This window comes from Heloderma suspectum, chromosome 4 (genome assembly GCF_057233095.1).
Source record: "Heloderma suspectum isolate Gila_16-S chromosome 4, 16-S_ref, whole genome shotgun sequence".
Classification (NCBI taxonomy): Eukaryota; Metazoa; Chordata; class Lepidosauria; order Squamata; family Helodermatidae; genus Heloderma; species Heloderma suspectum.
The window spans coordinates 185,225,694-185,232,190 of NC_139461.1; positions in this window are offsets into that span (position 1 = coordinate 185,225,694).

Consider the following 6,497-nt stretch of genomic DNA (forward strand, 5'->3'; position numbering starts at 1 on the left):
TTAAGTCACCCGTGATAGGCTACGTGACGATTCACGTAGCCTATCACGGCTGACTTTGCAGATCTAGCCGTGATAGGCTACGTGAATCGTCACGTAGCCTATCAGGGGAAGTTTTTGTTGTTGTTTTTTTACTTTTGCGTTCGCGGCCGGGCGAGGCGAGGCGCCTCCTCCCCGGCCTGAATTTCGGCCGGGCGAGGCGGGAAGCCTCCCCCCCAGCCTGAATTTCGGCCGGGCGAGGCAGGAAGCCTCCCCCCCCGGCCTGAACTTCGCGGGGGGAGCAGCGAAGCGCTCCCCCCCACCACGAACGGCCTTCGACGACAGGTAAGTGACTTTCGTCCACCCCTACTGTGCTTACCTGCTCACATTACAGGGGTCAGGGGTATAGTAGGGATGGACGGAAAGCTTACCTGCCATTCCGAGGTGGGCGGAGGCGATCCGTTCCTCCCCTCCCCTGGAATCCTCTTCAGCTGGCTCCTGCTCCGCGGTGAATCCGCGGAGCCACCAGCCGGCTCCGAAATGCTAGCGATACGGCCGCCATGCCGTATCGCTGGCTGAAGGGGACTACTGCCTGCGGTTTACTGCCGTAAATGGCTGCATTTACCTTAAACTAAGACTTTTACGGCTGCAAATGGTGTACTGGATGCCATTTGCATCCTCAGTCAATCCGCCCAGCCAGTGATACGGCAATGGCGACAGTATCGCTGGCACTCTGGAGCCAGCCAGCAGGGAGGATCCAGCTGGCGAGGATTCCTCCTGGAGGCGCAGGTAGGAGATCCGATCTTCCGCGGACCTTCCATTCCCTGGATAGGGGAAGAGAACGTCTACCCACTGCAATTGGGCAAGGGCACATACACCCCATCTATACCCTAGGGATGTTGGAGAAATCCTCCATGGACCCCAATGAGGCCCGATTCTATTGAATTCTATTGACTCATTCTATTCTATTGACTCATTGGAGTCCGTGGAGGATTTCTCTGACATCCCTAGGGTATAAATGGAGTCTATTTGCCCTTGCTCAATTGCACAATCCCATTCAACCTTAAGGAGGGAGGTCCTGATTGTTAAGGTCTGTAAAGATAGAATTTCAACTGTTGGTACAACCACCTATCTGATGCTGTCTACTGCCAGCTACCAAAGAAGTTTTGGAGAGGAGAGTGGGTAGATGTTCTCTTCCCCTATCCAGGGAATGGAAAGTAATGGAACAAGGCTTAGTATCAATAAACAGGGACAGGAAGGCTGGCATGGAGTAATAGCCCTATCCAAAGGGGCCCGCCCCAGTTGGAACCAAGCCCCTCATGGCTTTGTAGTGGTTCTGTGGCAGGAGGATACAGTGTGCTTTGTAACTTGCATTTTAGAAAGGTTCTGGGTTTCATTCCAGGGCTAGTGTCAGGCCCACTTTTCTCTGAATCAGAGATTTATCTATAGTAGTTCTATTTGGTTAAATTTATATTTAAGGATACAGCATGCAAGTTGTTAAGTCTGTATGTGGCCTTGTTTGTTCTTGCTCTGTGAGCACCTTCAGAGTGATAGTGCCTACAGGATGCCTGAGGGGCGATGCAGGTTGACCTATACAGGTGCTCTCATGATGTCACACTTCATGCCCTTTAGGGAGTGGCAGAGTTCTTATTTCACCAGCATAGCTTCTGTCCCATGTCGGCCTTTGATGGAGGCTGTGCTGTACCACAAATGGGGTTAGGCTACCACACCATTGAATTAGCCCCAAGGATTTCGGTTGGGTTTTAATTTTTTGGAGATTACCAGTGTTTCCTTTTCGGGAACACAGGTTCATCTTAGGGATGGCAGAGAAATCCACCACAGACTCCAATGAGGCCGGATTCTAAAGAACGAACTACTCCCCCCCCCGACACCCCCCAAGATCCTCCCTGGACGAACCCTACATGCTGCCATCCGGTCCAGGTCTGTCCACTGCTGCCGTCCATCCACTGCCCCAGACTGCAGATGCAAATGGTGTACGGCATAGCAGACACCATTTGCATCCCTGCTCTTTTCCATGATAAGCTACGTAAATATTTATGTAGCCTATCACGAAAACAGCAGGGACACAAATGGCATCCGCTATGCCATTTGCATCCCTGCTCTTTGCCGTGATAGGCTACATAAATATTTACGTAGCCTATCACCGAAAAGAGCAGGGACGCAAATGGTGTCCCCTACGCTGGAGGCCATTTGTGGCAGCAGCCTGGCAGCAGATGAAAGTCCGACTGCGGACGGGCCCAGCCGGCGGCTCTGCGGACTCGCCACAGAGCGGAGCCAGCCAGAGAGGATTCCGGGGGGAGGGACGGATTGCCTCCCCCCCCCTCGTGGACACCCGGAGTGGAATGGTAAGTGGGTTTCGTACACCCCTAGTTCATCTTCAAGGTAGAGCTGCAGACGTACTATGATGCCTCTAGTGGGCTGGGTTTTAGGGTCAACTTATAGGATCATTGGGTGTGTAGTGCCATGCCCAAGGGTTGGCCCTCTGATCTCTCAAGATCTTGTTACTGGAACTTCTCTTATACGTGGCATCGCCCATGCGGGCCAATTCAAGGCTCAATGTCCATTCTTAAATGCCTTGTGTGTGAAGGGCAGGCCTCCATTCTTGTCATCAAAACACAGTCCTCCCGCAATCAGAACATTATGGATTGGGTAGTAGTATTGAATTTGCACTGCCTACTGCACAATATCTGTTTTCTCATGAGGCATATTAATGACAAGTAGAATACCAGTGCCAACATTTTGTCTAATAGCCGGATGCAAAAGTTGGTAGAGGGCACCCCCTGCCCCCAGGGTGCTGACACTTCTAGAGACCATGCTAAGAGGCTCTCGTTGAGTGTCGTGTATTTAGATAGCGTAAGCCATGGTGTACTTCATGGCTCACAGGACAAGGGCCCCCTGTACCTGGGTTGATATGGGAGCCCTGGGCTTTTTGCTCTCATATTCAGCTGAAGCATTGGTAGGGATGGCGGAGAATTCCGCCACGGATTTCAGTGAGGCCAAATGCACTGGCATTCAGCCCCCCGAAATCCGTGGCGGAACGGCCTGCTGCCCCCCCCCCCGCGGATTCCCCCTGAGACGAGACTTACCTGGAGCGGATGTTCCGGACAGCAGCCACTCCAGCAGCGGCTTCGGCAGTGGCTGGTCTTTCGACTGGCTGCCACAGCCGCCATTTGCATTCTGGTCTTTGCCGTGATAGCCTACGTAAGTCTTTATGTAGCCTATCATGGCAAGCCAATCAAAAAAAAAAAAAAAAAACAGCCTACGCAAATGGCAGCGGCTACAGCGGCCGCCATTTGCATTCCTTATTTTTCACCATTTTAGTCTATGTAAATATTTATGTAGGCTATTACGGCGGAAAAAAAAGGGGGAATGCAAATAGCGTAGTGGGTGCTATTTGCGTTCCTTTCCCCCCCCCCCGTTTTAGCCTACGTAAATATTTACATAGGCTAAGATGGCGAAAATTAGGGAACGCAAATGTCAGCTGCCATAGCCACCGCTATTTGCGTATGCCGTTTTTTTTTTGGGGGGGGTTGCCCAGCCGTGATAGGCTACATAAAAACTTACGTAGCCTATCACGGCTGCCTGGCTGGATGCAAATGGTGGCCGCTACGGCGGCCACCATTTGCGTCCACACCAGCCAGTCCGCGGCCAGAAATCCGGCTGTGGACGGCCCTGGCCAGCTGCTCCACGGAGCCGCCGCGGAGCAGAGCCGGCCAGGCAGGATTCCGGGGGGGAGGACCGGATCACCTCCCCCCCATCGAGGATTCCGGGGGGAGGGACGGAGTGCCCCCCCACCGCGAACAGAATCCGCGAACACGTAAGTCACTTTCGTATATCCCTAAGCATTTGTAGCCTTCTCGGTAGTTTACAGTTATGGTCTTGACTCCATTCCTAGGGTGTGGGACTTCAGTGATCAGCATCTCTTTTCTTGTTACTGTTATTTTTCCTTTAGATCAATGGAATGGATGTGAACCCATATGTGTGCGTGTGCACTCATGCCTGGACACAGTGTGGTGTTATGGGCTGTTTGGAGGGTTTATAAGTCAGGCTGTGGATCCCAGAGCAGACTGTTCCAGTGTGCATGTGTTAGTGGTTTGACAGACACAGCATGCGGTGAGAGCGCCTCTTTCCCACTCCATTCCATCATGATTTGGTGCATGTTTCCCCACAGGTTCTGGTGCTGCATCTAGGAGGGAACGACCTGTTGGTGTGAAAGGCAAGGACCTCATCCTGTGTGCCTTGGCCGATTCCCAGGTCATACGGCCCAGGTGGCCAGCATTAACAATCACTGTCCTGCTTGCTTCCTCGAATTAATTGGAGGAATGTTTGGAATCTGAGGGCCATGGAAAGGGCCCATCAGAAAGTGAACCGGGAGATGGCATTGGGCTATACCAGAATAGCGACAGGATCATCTCTCATTTGGAAATTATGAGGACGCAGGTGGAGCCTTATAGACAGGACCTGTCCGATTTGGCAACGACAAAGTTTTGTCGGATCCGCTACGGGGCCTGTGAGAAGCCCTTCAGCACAGGAGGGGGGAATGTGACTAAGCATTAGGCTTGTCACTCCTGGTGGCCACTAGGATACAGGCTTCTGGGTGCAACATGCCATCCAGGGCAGGACCAGCACATCACCTGCAACTGTGGACTCCAGGCATCCCTTTTCCCCAGATATCCTTTATGGCTCTGAAGCTTATTGCCATTGCGCCTCTCCTTCCGAGGCATCATTGTTTTATGTGGCTACCTTAACGGCTTTGTTTGGGGCCCTCAGAATCTCCAAGCTGGTCTGGGCATCCAGATGTGATGCAACTGATTGGGCCCTGAGATATTTTGATACCCAAGCACAATATGATATGGTCCGGATTCAGCTCAGGAAACCTAAAAACTGACTGACTAGCTAGGGGCACAAAGGTGTTCCTTTTCCCTACACTAATAGAGGAGTTATGCCCCATCAGGGCATTAGCTGCTTTCCTGCAACTAAAGCAGACAGTAGATAGTCCAGTCTTTTTTCCTTGGATGGGTTCCCCACATTTAACTATATCAATTTTGGACTATTACTAAGCTGGCACTGAGTACTCTCAGTCTAGGAAATCCGATTTAGGACACATTCTTTCAACATTGGGGCTGCTCCTACAGCTGCGTCTTTGGGTTTTTCCACTGGATCAGGTGAAGGCAGTGGGCAGGTGGCACTCCAAGGCCTTCAGGACTTAGGTGCAGGCTTTTCCTTGATGCCAAGGAATAGCCTCTCCTTTTCTGTTACTTACTGTTCTCCTTTATCTCCTTTAGATCGATGGAATGGATGTGAACCTGTGCGTGTGCTCCTGTGGTCACAGCATGGTGCTCTGGGATGGTCAGAGGTCTTAGATCAAGCTGTGGATCCCAGCTCGGACTGTCCCAGTGTGCCCATGTTCGGTGGCTTGGCACACGTAGCATGTAGTGGGAGCACCTCCTCCCCACTCTATTCCATCAATGTGAGGTGCATGCCCCCCCTGCAGGTTTTGGTGCTGCATCTAGGGGGGAATGACCTGGTTGTGAGAAGGCAAGGACCTAGGGATGTACGAATGGGATGCACTGGCATTCGGCCTCACCGAGATCCGTGGCGGAATTCTCTGACATCACTACAAGGACCTCATCCTGCAGGCCTTGGCCAATTCTGAGTTATCCAGCACCATGAGCTGGGGATAACTGTAATTTGGTCTTGTGTGTTCACAAGAATGACGTGCGGAATGTTCTGACCCAGAAGGCCATGGAGAGGGCCCCTCAGAAAGTGAACTGGGAAATAACCTTGGGGCTATACAAGCATGGTGATGGGATCATCACTCATCAGGAAATCATCTGGACAAGGAGGGAGCTTTACAGACAGGATGGTGTGCGCCTGTCTGATGCTGGCAATGACATATTTTTTGTCAGATCTGCAAAGGGACCTGTGGGAAGTTCTTCAGTGCAGGTGGGGGGAGTTTGACAAGCAATAGGCTTGTCGCTCCCAGTGGCAGCTAAGGTGGGCAAGGGGGAATGAGCTTAGGGTTGGTGAACATTCAGAGGCACCGTTATGTTGACAGGTGATGCCTGAGGCCTCCCGAATGGGTTTTGCGGCTCGGCGGGGAGATAAGGGTTGCCTGGGAGACTGACTCACCTCACTCACCCAGGAGCTTTGTGGCCCAGGAGGGGATGACAGGGGAAGGTCTACCTCCCCCAGAAGGGGCAGTCCGGAGGGGCAGCAATGCTGTCACACCACTCCTCAGGCTGTGTATGTTTTCGCCCATTATCGTGCCAGCTAACAGCTGGCACAGTCCAGTGCCCGTCCTCAGTTTTCCCCTTTGCAGATATTTCAATAAATGTGGCCCAGTTTCAATCCAAGCATATGCATCTGTCTCTTTCTTACCCTGCTCTGCTCTCAATAGGGACCCACATGCTTATGCAAAGATTTTTAAAAGGTCAGGATCAGCTGCACACTACGTATTTAACGTACCATGCAGTTTAGTTCTCAGATGAACAGTTGGT